Raw genomic sequence first — 21,191 nt, forward strand, 5'->3', positions numbered from 1 at the left:
TTTTGACAGATGAAGAAACAAGGGGCATAGAGAAGCGAAGCTTACTCAGAGGACTTTGAATGTACACAGTGTAGCTTGAAAGCCTGTGCCCTTGGCTCAGCGGGCCGCGTGCCCATCGGATTAGTCCCTTTTCTCAAGGTGATGCCTATTGTCAGACAACGGTATTTCTTTCCAGGCCCTCTAGCTCTCTCTCTCTCTCTCTCTCTCTCGATCTCTCTCTCTCTCTGTTTTATAACATAGAAGCCCAGACCTTCGTATCATATGCTACCTATTTTTTTCTGCCTTCCTTTTAAAAATACATTTACATATTAATACACACAGATCCAGCCCATTCTTTTTTGTGTTGTGGTGGCAAAATATATGTAACAAAATTTACCATTTCAACCATTTTAAAAAAATTATTTTTATTTTTTTCATACTAAGTCCCATTTTAACCATTTTTAAGTGTACGGTTCAGTGACATTATATTCACATTGTTCCATAACCATTACCATCATCCATCTTCAGAACTTTCTTATTTCCCTAAACTGAAACTTTATGCCCAATAAACAATAATTCCCGATTCCCCCTCGCTCCTCACAGCCCCTGGCAACCACCATTCAACTCTCTGTCTCTATGAATTGACAACTGTAGGTACTTTATATAAATGGAATCATACACTACTTGTTCTTTTTGTGTCTGACTTATTAGCATAATGTCCTCAGGGTTCATTTGTATTGTAGCATGTGTTTGAATTTCATTCTCTTTTAGGCTGAATAATATTCCATTGTATATACACACACACATATATATAGTTTATATATGTACTATGCGTGCGCACACACACACACACACACACACAATGGAATATTGTATATTCCAGTTTTGGCTTTTGTGTCTAATGTTGGTACGAACATGGGTGTACAAATCTCTCTTCAAGTTCCTGCTTTCACCCCTTTGGGGTATATATTTAGAAGTGCAATTGCTGCATCATAGGGTAGTTCTGTGTTTAATTTGCTGGGGAGTCTCATACTGTTTTCCTTTTCTCATCATTTTAAACAGTTGTATAGTATTCCATTCCATTTGGCTTCACGTGTATTCAATGTGCAGTGACTGTCTTTGGACATGTCTTCATGTGCACACAGAACTGTTTACCTAAGGTGAACACTGACCAGATCAATGCTCTGGGGTTGAGGAGAGTCTTGATGAATAGGCTTAATTCCACTGGACTAGGTGTTGGTCTCCTGTGGGATCACCCACGATCTTCAATTAGCAATAATCGCGCCTCGGATAAACCTCATTGGCTACGATACTGCCACCGCACAAAGCTGATCACCCACGATCTTATCTTCTGGTGCTTTAGCTGTGCACAGTGACTCCTCACAGACCATGGCAGACCCAGCTCCCACTCTCACCCACTAAGAGACAGAAATGCAGTCCCTGCGAGCTGGGCTTCAGCTTTCTTTGCCCATCCCAGGGCTGTTTTGCAAGACTAATGCTCAAGCTCCATCATTCATGTCTCTTGTGAAGTCCTCCCTTTTAGTCTTGGATGCCAGCAACCCAGTGGTTATTCCTCCTTTCAGTTTGTGCAGTTTCTTCTACCAGAGTTATGTCCTCAGTAGTTTCTGCTTAATTGATCCCATCCATCAGTTATTCCTGCTTTGGTGCCACCTCTTCCAGGAAGCCTTCTCTGCTTACTCCTACCCATTCTTATCTCTCCCTTTTTTGAACTATAAATGATGATAAGAATAAATGATAGTTACTGTTTATTGAGTCCTGAGTCAGGTGTCATATATTCTTACAAAATTCTTACAGAAGTGCGGCACCTGGGGGGCTTAGTCAGTTAAGCCTTGGTTTTGACTCATGATCTCATGGGTTGTGAGACTGAGCCCCATGTGGGACTCTGAGCTCGGTGAGTCTGCTTGGGGATTCTCTCCCTATACCCGCCACCCCTACATTCTCTTTCTCTCTCTCTTAAATAAATAAATAAATAAATCTTTGAAAAAAAATTCTTACAAAAGCCCTGTGAGGCATACAGTATGGTTATTTACATTTTATAGGGGAAGGAACAGGCACAGAGAGGTGAAGTAGCCTGTCCCAAGGGACCATGCTGTCCAATGGCAGGACTGGTTCCAAGCTCAAGCAGTTGGACTCGGGGATCTAGAAACTCACACCATCATACTTCCTACTCTTGCCATGTTGCTGTCTGAACTCTTCACTTTGTCACATCATAAATCACCTGGCACTGTCTCTAATGTCAACAAGGTTGATGCCCTTCTCAAGAGCGCTATGTCTTTTCCTTTCCTAAAATTTTAGGCACACAGCAGGTGCTTGGAGAATGTTTCTTGTCTTTGTCTCATTACCTTCTATGAGTGAATCTGCAGGCTGTTTTCCAGGAGAGAGGGTAAATAATTTCCTGCCATTAATGGAAGAAGTTGGTGGAAAAAGACTTATAAAGACAACAGCCAACTCAAGAAGCAGAATGAGTCATTGACCCTCACTTTCAAAAGGGAGTGATGATTAACATTAAATTATTGAAAATGTATTGATACCTATAGGTGGTGTCAGACTCTGAAGATTGGCAGACAAGGACACAGTCCCTGACCTCAAAGGCTCACAGTGGGGGAGACTGGGAGGTAAAAACACAGGGACAAGAAAATGTGATAAATTCTAAGGCCAAGTCATTACAGAGAAGGGATTCCTTTACTCGTGGTATGTGAGTACTCATGTGTGTGGGAGTGTATGTGAGTGTGTGTGGTTGTGGGAAAGTGAGTGGGTATGTAGGCATTCATGGTTATGAGGAAGTGTGAGTGGGCACGCTTGTGTGACTGTGTCTATGAGAAACTGTGTGTGGCTACACGGGCATTCATGGGGACAAGAGAGTGTATGTGTATTAGAAAATGGGAGTAGGAATACATGTGTGGGTTTACATGTGTGAGTATGTGTGTTTAAATGAGTGTGTGCTTGCTTGTGTATGTTTGTGGCTAAATGGTAGTGTCAGGAAAGTCTTCCTAAAGGAGGAGCAGATTGTATTAATTATGTGTTGCTGGTTAACAAATGAGATGTAGTGGCTTCAAACAGCAAACATCTGGGGGCACCTGGGTGGCTCAGTTGTTAAGCGTCTGCATTTGGCTCAGGTCATGATCCCAGGATCCTGGGATTGAGCCCCACATTGGGCTCCCTGCTCAGTGGGAAGCCTGCTTCTCCCTCTCCCACTCCCCCTGCTTGTGTTCCCTCTCTCGCTGTGTCTCTCTAGGTCAAATAAATAAATAAAATCTTTAAAAACAACGACAACAACAGCAAACATCTGTTATCTCACAGTTTCTGTGTGTCAGAAATCAGGGCTTAGCTGGGTGCCCCCGCCTCATCTCAGACAAGGCTACCATCAAATGTGGAGATCTCATCTGAAGGCTCAACCGGGGAAGAATCTGCTTCCATGCTCACTCACATGGTTATGAGCAGGACTTAGTCCTCGTGGGCTATAGGACTGAGCCCACCTTCGATTCCTTGTCATGTGAGCCTCTCCATATCTCACACCATGGCAGCTGGCTTCCAATGGAACAAGTGAGCTAGCAAGGGCAAGGCAGAAGGAGCAAGGTGGAAGCCAGTCTTTTTGTAACCTAATTTTAAAAGTAACATCCATCACCTTTGCTGTATTCCACTTGTTAGAAGTGAGGCAATGGGTCCAGCCTCCACTTAAGGGGAGGGAATTACACAAGGGTGTGAATACCATGAAGTGAGATCTCTGACGGCCATCCTAGAGGCTGCCTGTCCCATGGATACTTCAGCTGAATCTTTACAGGTGACCAGGAGTTAATCAAGTGGAATAAGAGGCACCAGGGTGTAGTTCTTAGGAGAGAAGCAGGTGAGCAGACACACAGGTATAGAAGAACACTTGCTGCATTGGGGGAAACAATGTTCTATGTGGCCGGCACATAGATTGTGTGTGTTTGTGCACACGTGTTCTTACATGCACACACATGCACACATCTGTGGTTATAGGGAGACAGGAGAAAAGAGAGATAAATCTAGAGCATGCATTTGTCACATAGGTGATATTACCAACAGGGAGAAAAATTGGTTCTTGTGGGGAGTGAAAAAAAATCTCAGATTTTACAGTGATTTATGGTCCTCCAGAACCAAACCCTATACAGTATATCTGTCATGTTTAATTTTCATGAGGAGAGTCTCAGTTGATTAGGAAGAAACTGTCCAACAGTATCCTTGGGCTGGTGGGGACAATGAAGAGAAGTCAAGAAATATTGGTCTAGAGAAGTCAGAGAAACCTTTATTCAATACTTATAACCTATCAGACTCCCAATGTTACATGCTAAAGTGTTGAGCATTTTGTATACATCCTATCATTCAATCTTGTAACAACCCTGTATCCTCTGCATTTTAGGGAGAAGGGAACTGGGGTAGGTGGTTTCTGACATGGCCCCCAATGATCCCCATCTTCTGGTGTTTATGTCTCTCCCCTTGAATGTGGGCTGGACCTTGTGACCTGCTTCTAACAAATGGAATATGGCAGAAGGGATGAGACATCACTTCTGTGACTAGGTTATAAATATGGATTTTGTTTATAACCTAACCATCTAAATGGCACTCTCTTCTGGCACTTTCTCTCTTGCTTTTCTCATGGGGTTGTTCTGATGAAGCAAGCAGGAGACACCTATGTGACAAGGAACTGAGGACACCTCTTGTCAGCTGTCAGCAAGGAAGTGATGTCCTCAGTCCAATGGCCTTGGAGGAACTGGATGCTGCCCTCACCACAAGAGTGAGCTTTGACATGGGTCCCTCCCCAGCTGAACCTTCAGGTAAGACTGCAGCCCAAGCTGACACCTGGACTGCTGCCTGGGACAGACCACGAGCAGAGGAGTCAGGGAAGCCACACCTGGATCCCCGTCCCACCAAAAGTGCGAGATAACAAACATGTTGTTTTCAGCGTCTAACTTTTGGGGTAATTTTGAGATGCAGCAATAGATAACTACTACAGGAACAGAGCAGCTCATGAAGAGACCTGGTGAAGGCCACACAGCTAAGATTCCAAACCTGGTGTATGAACCCTCAGCTCTGCTCCCTTTATCACCACTTCTGTGCCTCGAGAGTCTAGACCGCAGCCGCCTAAAATGCTGGCCACAGGAGTGTGGCCCCTTTCAAGAAAGCAGTGGCAAGCCACTGAAAGTTTCTGGGGGTGATGTGGGGTAAGGGAGAGCCCACATCCTCCTGAGTCGAATATCTAGACTCCAGCCCGCAATGGCTAGCCTGGGGGCTCGGGACATCTGGATCATGTTGGCAAGACCTTGTAATAGTCTCAGGAGCTGAACTGAGGGTCAGAGGTGGAAAAATCAATCCCCTCCCCCCCCCCCCCCCCCCGCATTGGTCTCCTTCCCATCATGGTTTTCTGAAGGGGCCGGCGGTCCAGAGGGAAGGCAAGGAGAAGAACAAAGCTGACTCAGGTGCTCGCACCGTGTTCTGTGATAGTAACAGGTAGGAGGGTGATATTATCTGAGCTTGGATAGTCACTGCAGCAGGCTCGATCACAACACACAGCCCACTCTCCTGCACAGGCAGCATATTGGTGACCACCTGTGTTCCCAAATGAGCCACTTGGGAGGCTGACGCCTTTCATTTCCTTGTGACAATAGTGGAAGAAAATAGCTTTCTGGTCTCAGCCCCAAAGTGATAATTAAAGGAACACTACATCGCCAGCAAGGGCAGAAGGATCCACCAATGGCCTTCCAGAAAAAGGGAAAAAAATAATAAAAATAGCCTTGCTCCCTTTCGTCTCTTTCTCTTCATATGGAAATAGCAGCTCTGTTTATTTCACCTCTATATTTCTGCCACAGGATTGCAAAGGGACATACTTCGTAGGCTGAGAGTTTTGGTTTGGTTTCACATTTCTGCCTGGACACAATGGTCTCATCTGCTCTCTCCATCTCTTTTGCTTCCTGGGACCATTTTGTTAGAACATGCCTTGAGGTCAGCTGCAGAGGGATTGTGCAGACCTAGGCAAGACCAGGCATCAGAATTAGGATATGGTTCTGGAATCTTCTAGATGGGTGAACCTGGGCAGTTACTTGATTTTTCTGAGCTTTGGTTTTCTGACCTGTTAAAGGGTAGTACCCACCACACAGGTGGTCATTAGGACTAAAAGGGATGATGCAGGGGAAGCACTTGGCATAGTTCCTGGCATACACTAAGCAATCTAATATTTTCAGCAAAATATCGATGCTAGTGGGGATTGGGGTAGGGAAGAGTTGGGGATGATGGAATAGGGGAAGCCTGTATTCCTCTGAGATCACACTCATGGATCTCACTCTGCTTACCTGAAAGGTGGATGTCCTCCCAGGAGTGCCAACTCTTGGGCTTCCCTAAAAACCAGAGCATTGCTGTCCTGCTTGCTCTCCGTGAGGGGCAATATTAATTGATGGTTATTAAAATGTGTGACATGCCCCAGGATCCAGGTTTGGGGATTAAGGAGACTACGGACTGGTTTGTATTTGTCTTGGGTTGTTTGAAATGAAAGATCCAATCTGATGTGTGTGTGTGTGTGTGTTTTGTTTTGTGCCTAAAGATACAATTCTTTTTTTAAAAATTTTATTTATTTGAGAGAGAGAGAGCACAAGAAGGGGGGAGGGTCAGAGGGAGAAGCAGACTCCCTGCCGAGCAGGGAGCCCGATGCGGGACTCGATCCCGGACTCCGGGATCATGAGCTGAGCCAAAGGCAGTCGCTTAACCAACTGAGCCACCCAGGCACCCCTGAAGATACAATTCTGACTAAAAGGTGTGATATGATGGAAAGAGCACTGTAGTGGGTGTCTACACATCTGTTCTGAGGCTCTCAGACATTCTGTCCTAATCTTCAGCTTCTCTACATGTGAAATGAGTGGCCAGGGTCTATAGCCCCTCCCCGGCTCTAAGAATTGCGTTGGCTCTACTATCCATGGGCTGTATGCCTTTGGGCAAGTGGGTTCACCTCCCTCACCTTTGTGTCCTCATCTGTAAAATGGGGTCAATAATTGTCCCCACATCACAGGATTATTGCGATAATGTTCTTAAACTTTTGCAGGGTGTCAGGTGCATAGTGGAAGTTCAACAGATAGTAAAGATGCTGGCAGTGAGAAAAGAATGCTGTCCTTTAGTGGGACCCTCTAAAGACAGCCTGCAGGGGATTGCAGCACCTGTGGCTTACTGAGGGCATGTTCTCATGATAAAGGGAGTGAGGGAGGCAGGATGGGACAGGGGAAGAGCTGAATAAGGCTATGGTCTCTGCTGGAGTTGAGCTTCTGCGTGATTCCATTGGTGGGTAGGTGGGCGGGGCTCTGGTGTGTGAATTGCACCTGTGAATTGCATAGAGGTCATCCCACCTTGAGGCAAGGGACTAGCCTTTGTAACCCTGTCAGCCTCTTCTTGCTGCTGGGATGCCTCCTGGGGTAGAAGTTGGGGGTCTCTTGTGGAAGAAGGCAACTTGCTGGAGAAGGGGACAGGTAGGAACCATTAGAAGCCAATCCCTACACATCCACAGGAGGCGGGGATGGGTACATGCCTGGTAAAGGGGATCTGGGTGGGTACCAGCAGAACTCTCAACACTTTTTCTTCCTTCCTAAAAGACTGAGGCATGGTGACCCTTGCTGTTTCTCTGCAAACTCTTGTAAGATCATGGCCCGTGGTGGAGGTAGTAGTAGTGGCTTATTGATCCCTTCGGCGGTCCAAGTGGTATCCTCTACTTGGAGTTGATTTTTCTTTGTTTCCACAGCCCTGGCAGTGTCGGGCAGCAGAAATGAGGTGTCTCTGCCCTTTGCACCGTCTTTCTTGCCCTCTGCTAGAAATGAAAGCAGCCAGAAATATTGCCCATACAGAGGCCAGAGAGATGAGATCCTGGGGGCTGTTTGATGTGAGAGAAAATGCTGTAAAAAGCACATTACCACAAAGACAGAGAACAGGATGTCACCAAGCAGTCCTTAGGGAAGCATGGGGCCTTGGCAACTCATCAGAAGGCTTCCCAGGGGTGTGAATAGAAGTCTTCTCTGTGCAAGAGGTTGAGCAATTCCTGTCCACAAGATTTGCTGCAATTTGGTTCTGTCCTTGCAGATAAAGTGGGTGGGTGTTAGAATTGGACAGATGAAGTCCCTTTAAGCTCGGGATGTAACAGCAGAGGACGAGAAGAAATGTCTCAGGGCTGTAGGGGGTGGGGGAGAGCCCCTGGAATCAGGGGAGATACAGAGCTGAGAGAAGTTGTATCTCATAAGCTAAAGACCCCAAAAGGGCACAGAACCAGCAATCCTCAAATTAGAGATTAACCTGGGAGCAGCCCATCATTGTAACTGTGGTGTAGAAAAGGGGAAGCAGCATGGAGTAAGTATCTGGAATGGGAGTTGTGCATAAACTCATCTTTCTGTCTACCCACCTATCCAATCATCCATCTAACCATCCATCATTAATCCATCCACTTCATCATCCATCCATCATCCACCCACCCTCCCATATATCCATCCATCCTTCATCCATCCACTCATCATCCATCCATCATCCACCCACCCATCCATCCATCCATCCATCCATCCATCCATCCATCCATCCATCCATCATTCATCCATCCACTCATCATCCATCCATCATCCACCCACCCATCCATCCATCCATCCATCCATCCATCCATCCATCCATCATTCATCCATCCACTCATCATCCATCCATCATCCACCCACCCACCCATCTATCCATCCATCCATCATTCATCCATCCATCATCCACCCACCCACCCATCCATCTATCATTCCTCCATCCACTCATCATCCATCCATCATCCACCCACCCATCCATCCATCCATCCATCCATCATTCATCCATCCACTCATCATCCATCCATCATCCACCCACCCACCCATCCATCCATCCATCCATCATTCATCCATCCATCTATCATTCCTCCATCCACTCATCATCCATCCATCATCCACCCACCCACACATCTATCCATCCACCCATCATTCATCCATCCACTCATCATCCATCCATCCATTCATCTACCCATCCATCCATCATCCATCCATCCATCCATCATCTTCTCATCCCTTCCTTATCATTAATAAAAAAATTTTGGAGTAGTTAACACACTCACATGGAAAAAATTAAAATAGGACAAAAGGATAAAACATTAAGCCCAAGACTTTAGCACCTTGGTTTCCCTCCCTAGAAAAAAAGTTACTAGTTTTAGTTCTTGGTAATTCGTTATGCGTACACAACGTATCTGTGCAGAAAAAGGTCAGCAAACTATACTCTCTATTCTGTGCCTTGGTCTTTTAGCATGTCTTAAAGACACAGATGACAGCTGTTTCTTTCACAGGTTTTGGATGTGCCATCTATGTTTCAAGAACCAGGGTGATTGCAGATAATCACAGACACAGGCTTTGAAAAGTTCTGCCAAGTGGCTTCCCAGAAATCAAACAGTAGTAAGATCTAGTTTTTTACTTTCTGTCTGAGTAGGAACTGCTGGAGTTTTATTCATCTGCATAACTTGGTCAAACATTGTTTTCTTTCCTGCTTCTCCAATCCTCCAAATAAACTAACAGGCATTTTTCCACCAATGCTGTTGAGTAAACAGTTTTTCGCAACAGAGCCATTAACAATTTACCTGTTGTTATTCTAAGCGTGCTCACACCTATTGATGAAAGAAGGCTCCCTTTATCCACAAACATAATTGGATTTTCAGGCCTAATTCATCATTTTCCCCAACTTTAATTTTGAAACATTTCAAATCTATAGGAAAGGCAGAAGAATAGTATAATAACCCTCTTTATACCTTTCATTTAGAGTCACCAATTGTTGGCAATTTGACATTTTTGCTATGTTTTTCATTTTTTCCCAAACTATTTGAAAGTAGATTGCAGGCATTATGATCCTTCACCTCCAAATACTGCAGTCTGCATCCCCTAAGAACAAGGGCCTTCTCCTATATAACCACAATACCATTATCATGTTCAAAAATTTAATAATGGGTATTATAATTTTCTCTAAAGTAGAGTTTATGTTCAAATTTTCTCGATTATCTCATTATTGTCCTTCGAAGCAGTTTTTTTCTTTTTCTTTCTCTTTTTTGATGGGGTATGCAGTCAAGGATCCCAGATTGCATTTAGTTGTCATGTGTCTTAGGGTTTTTTAATCTAGAATGTTCCCCTCATCCTCCTACCCTAACCTTTGTTCTTCCTGTCTCTCATGACATTGGCATTTTTGAAGAACCAGCCAGTTGTCTCTTAGAATGTCCAATGACTTGGGTTTGTCTGATTATTTCTTTATGATTAGATTGAGGATAAGCCTTTCTGGCAAGCGTGATACACAGGGAATGGGTTTTACTTCCCACCATGTCACATCGGGAGGTGCAGAATGTCAGTCGTGATCCATTATTGGTAATGCTTCATTTGAGCCCTGAGGTTGTGCTGCTCCATCTCTCCCTGTAAAGGTACTTTTTTCTTTTTCTAATTAATAATTGAGGCCATATGACTATTCTGTTCCCAAAGGCCTTTCCTCAGTGGTTTTAACATCTATTCAAGATCCTTGCCTGAATCAATTCTAACATCGATAGTTACAATCTTCTGATTTTGTCATTCATTTAACATTTATTAGCTGATATTCCTATGTGAAGAAATGAAGGAATTGGCGGGTCAAATTAGGAATGGGGATTGGTGGGTCAAAGAGTAAATGCATATGTAATTTTGTTAGCTATTGCCCAAGTTCCTTCCTTAGGGATTGTACTGTTATGGATGCCTATTAGCGATATATGAAGTACCCATTTCCCCACAGACTTACCAGCAGAATTTGATGTTAAGCTTTTGAAACTGCTGATTCGAAAGGGGAGTGTGGAGTATAGTTTGGGTTTTTGTTTTGTTTTGTTTTGTTTAGATTTTATTTATTCATTTGAGAGGCAGAAGAGGGAGGCATTTGAGGGGGGGCGCAGAGAGAGAGGGAGAGGGGAAGCTGAGCGGGGAGCCCGACGTGGAGCTCAATCCCAGGACCCCGAGATCATGATCTGAGCCAAAGGCAGATGTTTAATAGAGTGAGCCACCCAGGCGCCCCCAGGGAAGTGTAGTTTTAATTTGCATTTCCCTTATTATAAATAAAGTTGAGCATTTTTAAAATGTAGCCATAGTTCCTCATTTTAATTCATGGTTTTCATAGTCTCATAACTTTAGGGTCAGTTTTGAGATTTCTCTTTCTTTTGCATGTCTTTGTTCAATGAATTACCAAGACTTGATGTTTCCTTTTTCCTAATATTTCTTGAATCTGGTCTTTCCTTTCTGTAGATGCATGGCTAACATCTTAGGCATAGTGCCCACATGGCTGTAAGATCCATTCTCTGGGCTCTGGGTTTTTTGACCCCCTGCTGCCTGAAAGATCTTAGACCTCTTAACATTGTCCTGAAAGTCTTGGAGGTTCTGTTGATTTTTTTTTTTTTTTTAGAAATCATCTTTTTCTCTATTCTTCAGATTGGATCATTTCTCTCGACCCATCTTCAAAGTGAACTGTTATTTCCCTTCTGCTGTTAAACTTGTCCATTGAATTTTTTATTTCATATACTGTGCTCTTTAGTTCTATAATTTCTGTATTTTTTTGCATTTTTTTCTTTTCCTGCTGAGATTTCCTATCTTTTTATTGTCATGAGCATATTTTCCTTTACATCTTCAAGCAGTTACAATAGTTCTTCAGAATGGGTTACATTTTCCTATTTTTTTTTTTGTATGATGAGTAATTTTAGTTTACATCTTGGACATTGTGAATATTATATCATGGAATTTAGATTCTTCTACTTTTCCAAAGAATGTTTATTTTTTAAAAAAAGATTTTATTTATTTATTTGAGGGCACGAGCGGGGGAGGGAGGCAGAGGGAGAAGAAGAAGCAAGCTCCCTGCTGAACAGGGAAGCCTGATATGGGGCTTGATCCCAGGACCCCAGGATCATGACCAGAGCCAAAGGCAAATGCTTAAGTAACTAAGCCACCCAGGTACCCAGAATGTTGATTTTTTTTTTTTTTTTAAAGCAGGCAATTAGGGCGCCTGGGTGGCTCAGTTGGTTAGACGACTGCCTTTGGCTCAGGTCATGATCCTGGAGTCCCGGGATCGAGTCCCACATCGGGCTCCCTGCTCAGCAGGGAGTCTGCTTCTCCCTCTGACCCTCCCCCCTCTCATGCTCTCTGTCTATCTCATTCTATCTCTCAAATAAATAAAATCTTACAAAAAAATTTAAAGCAGGCAATTAACTTGGTTGAACTAAAACTGCAAAGTCTGTCTCCTGAGTGGCAGCTAATATCTCAGTTGAGGCTTTTTGTTTGTTTTGTTTTGTTGTTTCTTTAACAGTATCTGGGCTGCTTGGAATCTCCCCCATATAATTCAGTGGTTAGACGGAGATGCAAAGGCCATGTATGGAATTTGGGGGCCTTCCCTCTGCATCTCTTCCTTTCCGAATTTCTTTCTACCCTTCACTTTCCAGTGGTGGCGGCTGTTCTGAACTCTGTCTTCTGGCTGTTCAGACCAGAAAGTTTGTGGGGTTTTAATCAGAGTTTTAGTTGTCTGTGCAGCACTACTGTGGCCTGACCTCAGGCTGAAAAACATCAAATGCCGGGAACCAACCTCCTGTCATTCCTTTCTTCCACGTGTCGCCTCCTCCCTCGGATCTGCCTGCTTTGGTTGACTTTCCAGGGCCTTCCGGTAGCTACAGCTGTCCTCTGCCCCCTAAGTTGTAGTTGCTATTTGTGGGGGGACTAGTCCAATAGGAGCTTTCTCAACAATAAGCAGGACCCCAGGGGCGCCTGGGGGGCTCAGTCGGTGAATCATCTGCCTTCAGCTCAGGTCATGATCCTGGGGTCCTGGGATCGAGCCCCAAGTTGGGCCCCCCACTCAGCAGGGAGTCTGCTTGAGGTTCTCCCACTCCCTCTGCCTGTCCCCCTGCTCATGCGCTTGCTCTCTGTCTCTCCAATAAATGAGTAAATCTTTAAAAAAAAGAAGAATAACAAGCACATCTAATTATTTCTAACAATGAGTATTTGCATACTTACTCAGTGGAGGATGGAATTAAGAGCATGTTCTAAAGAAATACAAACCCCTAAGACAGTTGAGTATCATCTTATCATCTTGCATTCTTTATTACCTGTGGTTGCTAAAATTAATTCTGGTTTTTCTTATTTTGCTTATTGAAGCACCCTTTTACCTACCTGTACCCCAGCTTTAGGCTTGTTCACAGGTTTCCTAGCAACTGGGCTAATAATTGCAGTAATATTTTTTTTGTATTCCAGTATACTATGCTATTTTTAAGTACCAAAATACATTTTTTTAAATGTAATACGGTTATTGTGGTATTTTAAGAAGTCTGAAAGCTGAATCATTTACATCTTGAGATATTCCAAGAGAATTCTTTGCTGCATTAAAAATTCTAATTGAACAAAAGATCATTTAGAAACCATCTTTCTCATCTCCGTTATCCTCAAGAGAAAGAACGGAATTTTATTTGACAAGGCAAAGCTTGTGTTGCAAAGATAATCCTAATAAAAATTCTCCACGGAAGGGGAATGTGCATATGACAGTCTTGAAACTGATGCAGGTAACACCACCACAGGTATTGTGCATGATTTGGGGACCGTGTTGACAAAATGAAAGAACATGAATTGGTAGCGATTTGCTTGACAAAAACCCCAGGCTCCTATCAATAAAAATTATACTCTCTGGGAATAAATAACTTATTCCAAGAGATCTTAAAGTTCTTTGAATATAAGGCTGTCAAAGGAGAATATTTGGATTAGCTAACTCTCTTTTGTCCATTCCTCTGACTTGTACACGGGCATGAACATTTTTTTTTTCAAGTTTTTTTCCCAAGGTTTTGTTTTGTTTTGTTCTGTTTTTTTGTTTTTTTGTTTTTGTTTTTGTTTTTTTTTTAGAGTGAAAGTAGGAGTGGGCAGAGGGAGAGGAAGGGAGTGATGATCTCAAGCAGGCTCCATGCCCAGTGAGGAGCCTGATGCAGGGCTTGATCTCACAACCCTGAAATCACGACCTGAGCTGAAATCAAGAGTCAGATGTTTAATAGACTGAGCCACCCAGGTGCCCCACAGACATTTTTTAATAGCAGGAAAAATGTTCACAATAAAATGCTTGGGACTCAACTTTGACATCATTATATGCACTTTTATATTTAATGATTGCACTTAGAGAATCAAGTAATCAAATAAAAAATTCCCAGTTATTTAAAATTCTTTTTGGGGTGCCTGGGTGGCTCAGTCGTTAAGCGTCTGCCTTCGGCTCAGGTCATGATCCCAGGGTCCTGGGATCGAGCCCCACATCGGGCTCCCTGCTCCACGGGAAGCCTGCTTCTCCCTCTCTCACTCCCCCTGCTTGTGTTCTCTCTCGCTGTGTCTCTCTCTGTCAAATAAATAAATAAAATCTTTTAAAAAAGGTTTTTTATTTTTATTCAATGTTGAATTTGTTATGTTCATCATGCCTTATTAAATTTTACCCACTAGTAATTTGTATTACATATGTAATGTGTACCACTTATATTATATATGCTCCTTGTAGGGCTTAACATTTTGTAGTGTTTATAAATTTATGTATTTGGGCGCCTGGGTGGCTCAGTCATTGGGCGTCTGCCTTCAGCTTGGGTCATGATCCCGGGGTCCTGGAATCGAGCCCCGCATCGGGCTCCCTGCTCGGCGGGAAGCCTGCTTCTCCCTCTCCCACTCCCCCTGCTTGTGTTCCCTCTCTCGCTGTGTCTCTCTCTGTCAAACAAATAAATAAAATCATTTTAAAAAATAAAATAAATAAAATAAATTTATGTATTCAAAATATATTGGATGATTCATTGCAGTGATCTGAAATAATTTTATTAATTCCATATGCTTTTTGATAAAATAGAGGTATTCAACACAAAATGCTGATATGGTCATTTTCCTCTGGTACCTGCACTCATTTATCCAGCCACTAGTAATGTTATACCTGCCAAGTCAGTGTTAAATTCCCAGTTGAAGATTCTTATCTGTGCTCTGTTAATCCCAGGAGGGCATGCAGAGGGCAAAGTGCTCAGCTCATGGTCATAAGAGGTACCCTGGCAAATGAGAAAGAGAATGAATTCAGGTGTTAGGAGAATGCAAACCCAGGTTTATAACCCAGTTAAAGAAGAACCTCAATTTCTGTGTCTGTGAAGGAGGGATGATTCTGTCTCTGTCTTGGGTTTATTACGGTCATTAAATGAGGATGTCTGCCAGTGGGAGCTCCTGGTGGACACCCCGTGTTGGTTCCCTTCTCTCTCTTCCTCCCTCCCTGAAAGAGGCTTTCTCTCTTCCAGAAGGTACCTATCAACAGGAATGGAATCGGGGGGGACATGGCTAGAGTGGGGTGTAATATATCTGATGACACATGGCTCCATCAGGGGCAAATGAGTGTCTTTGACAACGCCGAACACAGCTCACCACAGTGGGAAGTGAAACCCACAGAGGAAAAGCGAGTGAAGTATCTTAGCTGGAAAGCGGGCTGCCTGCACTCACATTGAACCTAATACCTCTCTGCTTTGAATGCATGTCAGCGGGAAGAATAAATTGAAGCCATCGGAACTGTGATGTCAAAGCCTCCCTTGTTTTTGGAAGCACCTTGAGGACATGCAGAAGGAGCCGGTGGGGCTTGGGAGTAGCTGTTCGCGTTGAACAATGTCTAGGAAGAGCAGTCGGGGCAGAGAAGCAGCGTTTCTGCTGTTCCTTTGAAACTGAGTTAGACCTTGCCATTGGCCTCAGAAAACCTCCAGTTAGCTATTTCCCAGGGGCACCAAGACACATTGTACCAACTCTTTCCTTGTTAAATAATTCAGAGGGCAGCAAGCTCAGCGTGCCAAGGATGCAACTGTGTGCGGGTAATTATTTGCAGTGACTCCAAGTTTATCAGAGTGTAAACTTCGGTCTGTTTATCTGATTCCACGACATAAATCTAATTGGTTTGAAAATTTCGGCTGACAAATCCCATCTTGTTCAGATGCCGCCCAGGCTGTGATGAGCCATCCCCACGACGTGCCATGCATCACGTCGCCACGTCAGTTTTTAAAAAATACTGGTGACATTGTTTATTTAACTCAAGCTTTGTGCCTGGGCTGGTTAAACAGACTCTTCCACAGGATGGAGATGTATATTACAGAGCTTTCACCGCCCCCCCCAATCCCACCGTCTATGTCTGTCTGCCTCACTCCATTGTAAGAGCTTGGACCTCCTCACCTTTCTCCCCTGACCATGATTTAACCCCAAATCAATTAAAACCTGGCCAGAGGAGGGTAGACAGATACGTCACAGAAGACATGGGACTCCCTAACCCCGAAGATGCCCGGGCAGGGCAGACGTGGGTAGAGGGAAGCAGTGGCTAAGGAATGTGGAGCCCACCCTGGAGTCTATGCTGTGGGGTCTTTCTTTACCTGCTCTCTCTGTTTCTCCCACACCTCGAGATCTCATTGCTTTCCCTTAATGCCCAGCTGTCTTTGAATTAATGATATTGACCACCACCTCCTTTCAGACTATACTCTTTCAGAGTAAGGCACACTCCTTCCTCACCTCTGGACCTCCACCCTGCCGTGCCTCCCCTCAACTCTGTGTCTCAGCTGCCCAAAGGGGCTTGTGGCTGTCACTGACTTAGCCGGCCGTGTAGCATGGCAATTCAGCGCACAGGACTTGGCGTGAATGGCCTGGGTTTGAACCCCAGCTCTTCCAGCTGGATGCCTTTGGGTATGTCACCTGTCCTCTTTGAGTCTCAGTTTCCCGCTCTGGAATGAAGATAACAACAGTACCTACCACCTAGGATCATCGTGAGGATTCAGAGAGATGGTGCATGTAAAGGGTTAGCACAGTCCTAGTGCATGATCAACAGTAAATAGCAGTGCTGTTGTATTACTTCCATGAGCTGATGTGCTCTTGGTGTTGGTTTTCCGAATGAAAGTGGCTAGAGACTGGTGGTCAGGCATAGATCCAGAGATTCACCCATTCAATGAACGCTTACTGAGTCCCCCCTGTGTGCCAGGCACTGTCCTAGCATGAGGCACACAACAGACAAAAAAAAAAAAAAAAAAAAAAACCCTTCGCAAGGATCTGCTTTCTAGTCTGTGAAATGATGGATCAATGGATCCAGGTGACAATGGATCTAGTCTGTGAAATGATGGATCAATGGTTATGGAGATGGAGAAGGAGATCCACGGATATAGACAGATAAATGAAAAATTGGGTGCATGGCTTTCAGCTAAAAGTAAGAGAAAACCCAACCAACAGTAGCTGAAATCATAAATCAGCCATTATTTCCTAGGATAGATGGTCCTGTGGTTTGCAACTCAATGATGCCACCAAAGGTCCGGTATACTTCTATACTTCAGCTCTACCTCTCTTGGTGGGTGGATTTTTATCCTTAGGCTTATGGTTTCATGGTCACAGAATGGCTGCTGCAGCTCCAGGTATCACATCTGCCTGTAATTGTGCCAAGGGGGAAAGGTAAGAAGGGCAACAAAAGCCTTTCTCCTCCTGTGACTTTCCCTTTTATCAGGGGAGCAATCTCTCCCAGAAACCTCTTACAGACTTCCCTTCACAGCTCATTGGCTAGAAGCAGCCTGGACCATTCCCTGGCAAAGTGGAAAAGGACTACTGTGATGGGCTTACACTGATATCGCGACTCCCTTGGTGCTGGGCACATTGCTACCTGAACACAATCAACATTCAATCACCAAGGAGGAAGGAGAAATGGCCGTTGAGTGGGTGGCCAATTGCTTCTGCTTCCCAGCTGGCCTGGGAGTCTCTTTGGTAGAGAGAAGTTAGAGGTACCAGCTGGAGGGTCCATTTTGGGGTACTTAGGGTCCAAGACTGCCACCTGAAACTTCAGTGCCTTGTTCAATAGTGAGTTGAGGAGGGGGCTTTTTCCCTTTCTGCTGCGTGGGACACAGAGGTGGCATCTGGCATACCTGTGGAGTGGCAGGGGACAGGAAGGGGCAGTGGTGCTGGAAAGGAAAACAGGCAAGTCAAAGCAACACTGAGGACCCTCTCTTTCTGGCTGGTGAGCATCCAGGTAAGTGCCAGAAAAAAATATGTGAAGACTCCTCTATCCGGGGGCCTGCCGGACTCCCCCTTGGACACCCACAGACAGAAAGCCTGAACCCAGGACCCGGCAGCCTCCTCCCAGGCTTTGCCAGTGCCCTGCACATCTCCATCATCACCACAAACCCTGACAACTTTATTGGTACACCTGTCTTTTCTGCTAGACTCCTCCAGCAACTAGACCGTGGCTTCGTGGCACAGGGGCCTGGTCTTTTTTGTCCTCCGACCTCAGGGTCTAGCTCAGTGGCCGGCACATGGCAGGGTCTCAATAAATATAGAGAGAAAGAATGAAGATTCACAAAGCATAATGGAAATGCAGAGGGAGTAGCTAACTCTGGGGAGGGGTAGGAGAGTCACATGAGGAGGTGATGTCAGTTAGGTACTAAGGGATGAGTAGGAATTTTCCAGATGGAGAAGGAGGGTGGGTTTGTCGGAAGAGTGAGGAGCAGGTGCAAATGCCTGACTCATGGAAGAGAACAGCGTGCTTGCAGAGTGATGTGTGCGGCAGGTCTGGGGAAAGATGTTAGGGCAGGGGGTGGTGTCAATGAATCCGAGGGGGTCGGCAGAGATCCGTGCAAAGGACCTCGTGAGCTGTGCTTGGTTGTGGGCTTTACCCTGAAGGTCATTGGAAGCTAGTGGGTGTTCGTGAGCGGGTGGATGAGATGGTGAAATTTGGGTTGTAGAAAGATGCCTTTGGCAGTGGTGGCCTGGAGGGGTAAGAGTCAAGAGAGGAGGCCAGGCTGGGGGGATATGAATGGTCACTGTGATATGTCTGGAGGTTGATTCCTGTCTTTACCTCCAACTCCTGGTGTTGGAAGTGGGGTGGGGACAGCCACCCTTACACCAGCCCTGTCTCCACTGTAAGGGACAGCCTGAGGAAGGGGAACCAATGTCAGCATGGATTGTGAGGAACTTTACCATCACCTTAGCTGTCATCCAGGGGACCGTCTGGGCGCCACTGGGGGATACCTCCCTCTCCTCCCACCAGATCTGGGGGGCTCCTCCTGACTGAAGCTTTGCTCCCCTATCTGGCTTCCAAGACAAGTTGAACCAATTTAGGAGAAGTCTGATATGGAACCAGAAAGGGCAATCAATGGAGTTATTTAAAAAAAAATTCAAGGTAGGTTGGGTTCCTTGGAGAATCACCTGCTGAAGTCCGCAGTCAGCAGCTGCCTGCCCAATGGTGTCCGGAGGGCAGGCTTTCAGGTAGAGCCAAACTTGAGGGTAGACAAAGTCATGTATCCACCATTTCTTGAGCATCTGTTATGTGCCAGGAGCTGTCTTGTTAAATCTTTATGCAACCCTCCGAGGGAAGTGTTATTACTTTAATTTTCAAAAGAAGAAACTAAGGCAGAGAGAGATTAAGGACCTTGCCTAAGGTCACACAGCAGAGTCCCAGTGCAGCAAGCAAAGGCTGAACTTGTTCTCCTGGACCAGCTGCAAACTTTGCTGATTTTGTCCCAGATACATCATCACTGCTCAGCCTAGGTCCCTGAGCCAGCAAAGTAGCCAGTGTTTATTAAAGACCCTCACAGTGCCAGGCACGGGCTGTTATGTCATTTTGAATCTTTGCAACAACCCATTCGAAGTGAAGGCATTTATCCCCATTTCACAGATGAAGAATTGAGGCACCAAGAGCTGAAAGCACTGGCTGGAGGTCACATAACTGGTAAGTGGGAGAGCAGGTCTGAATCCAGTCTGAGCTCAGCATGGAAGCTCGTCTTGCTTCCTCTTTCCCCCTCTGCTGCTCTCCCTGAGGACCGCCCTTTTCCCCTGCCCAGCTTTTCCAGACCGTTCTTCCTCCCCCCTCCTCCCAGGCAGAACCCGCACCCCGGCACTTCTGCTCAAACCTGTCTGTTAATGAGCCAAAAAGCGAGCGTGTGCGCGTGTGTTGAAATGAGTCAGCAGGTTGTCCAAGCCGAAGTCTCTAGACGGCAGTGTGCAATGCTGTTGACAGAGTCAATTACTGTAGCTTCAGGGAAGGGCTGTTTAGCGTCTTGAAAGAATTAACCAACCAGTGACTAATTATTGCAAATGAACTGCCTCTTAATTATATCCGTGTTTCCATTAGACACCCTGGTGCGCTCCAGCTCTGGCAACGCCCGGCCCCTTGGCCACAGCCAGCTTCTCGGAGGGGACCCAATGCCGTGTGTGTGGCAACAGCTACTCTTCCTCAACTAGTACCGGAAAGGTCCTGTTTCAGCTTGTGGACACTTCTGCCAGAAATATAGGAAAAGGGCAAAGTGGTTTCGACAGGCCCCAGCCTTGCCATGCTCCCGCGGAGCTGTCTTCTGCCAGATCTAATTGAGTTCAATAATAATAGCTCCCTTTGCCTGCAGAACCCCTGCCCGCCAGACACTTTCTGTGATTCTCGCCTGCACAGTACGTATTGTTAGTCTCCATTTTTCAGATGGGAAAACTGAGGCCTGAAGGTGATAGGGACTCGCCCAAGGTCATCTATGTAGTAAATTGCAGAAACAGTATTTAACCCAGGGTCTACCTGGAATCTGAGTCTGTGCTTTGTGCTGGGAGAGCAGGCCACCCTCTTCCCCAGGTCAACCCCACATGTGTCTGGGGTGCTGCTCTGCCCCAGTCCTGTCCCAGGGTGCGGGCCCGCGGCAAAGCTCAGCGGTTGCCTATGGTGTCTCTCTTCTCAGCTGCGGTGAACCCATCTCTCAAGGTCTAGTTAGAGTTTGTCTCAAACCTCATTTTAAGCATGTGGCCAGCTATGCCCAAGGTTTCTGAGAAGTCCCTGGAGGCTCTCATTTCTTGGGTTGGGCTGGTTCCGGCTCGTCTGGCTGACTCTCCTGCTGTTCCCACACCACAAGGTGTCTGTCCATTCAGTGTCAAGTGGGATGGAGCCGGTGCTCTTTGTCTCCACTGCCCACTGGCTAGCCCCTGCTCACACCAGACATTTGTGCATACAGAAAGTTTGGGGGAAGGTGAGGAAGGTGGGTCATGTGGCTGAAAGCCCAACAATTGTTCAGCTGACTATTAAGCATCCTATTAAACATTTTATTTAAGTACATACAGAAAATAAGTCACGAATACAGCTTAATGAATTTTCCACAAAGTGAACACACCCATGGGTAACCAGTGCCTGGACTGGGAGTAGACATT

General features: G+C 45.4%; 1 pseudogene; it reads right to left on the minus strand.

The window, feature by feature from the left end:
* Positions 1 to 1,120: 1,120 nt before the first annotated feature.
* On the minus strand, positions 1,121 to 1,309 carry LOC113938867 (annotated as a pseudogene).
* Positions 1,310 to 21,191: the final 19,882 nt, after the last annotated feature.

Source organism: Zalophus californianus, chromosome 8 (assembly GCF_009762305.2).
Source record: "Zalophus californianus isolate mZalCal1 chromosome 8, mZalCal1.pri.v2, whole genome shotgun sequence".
NCBI lineage: Eukaryota > Metazoa > Chordata > Mammalia > Carnivora > Otariidae > Zalophus > Zalophus californianus.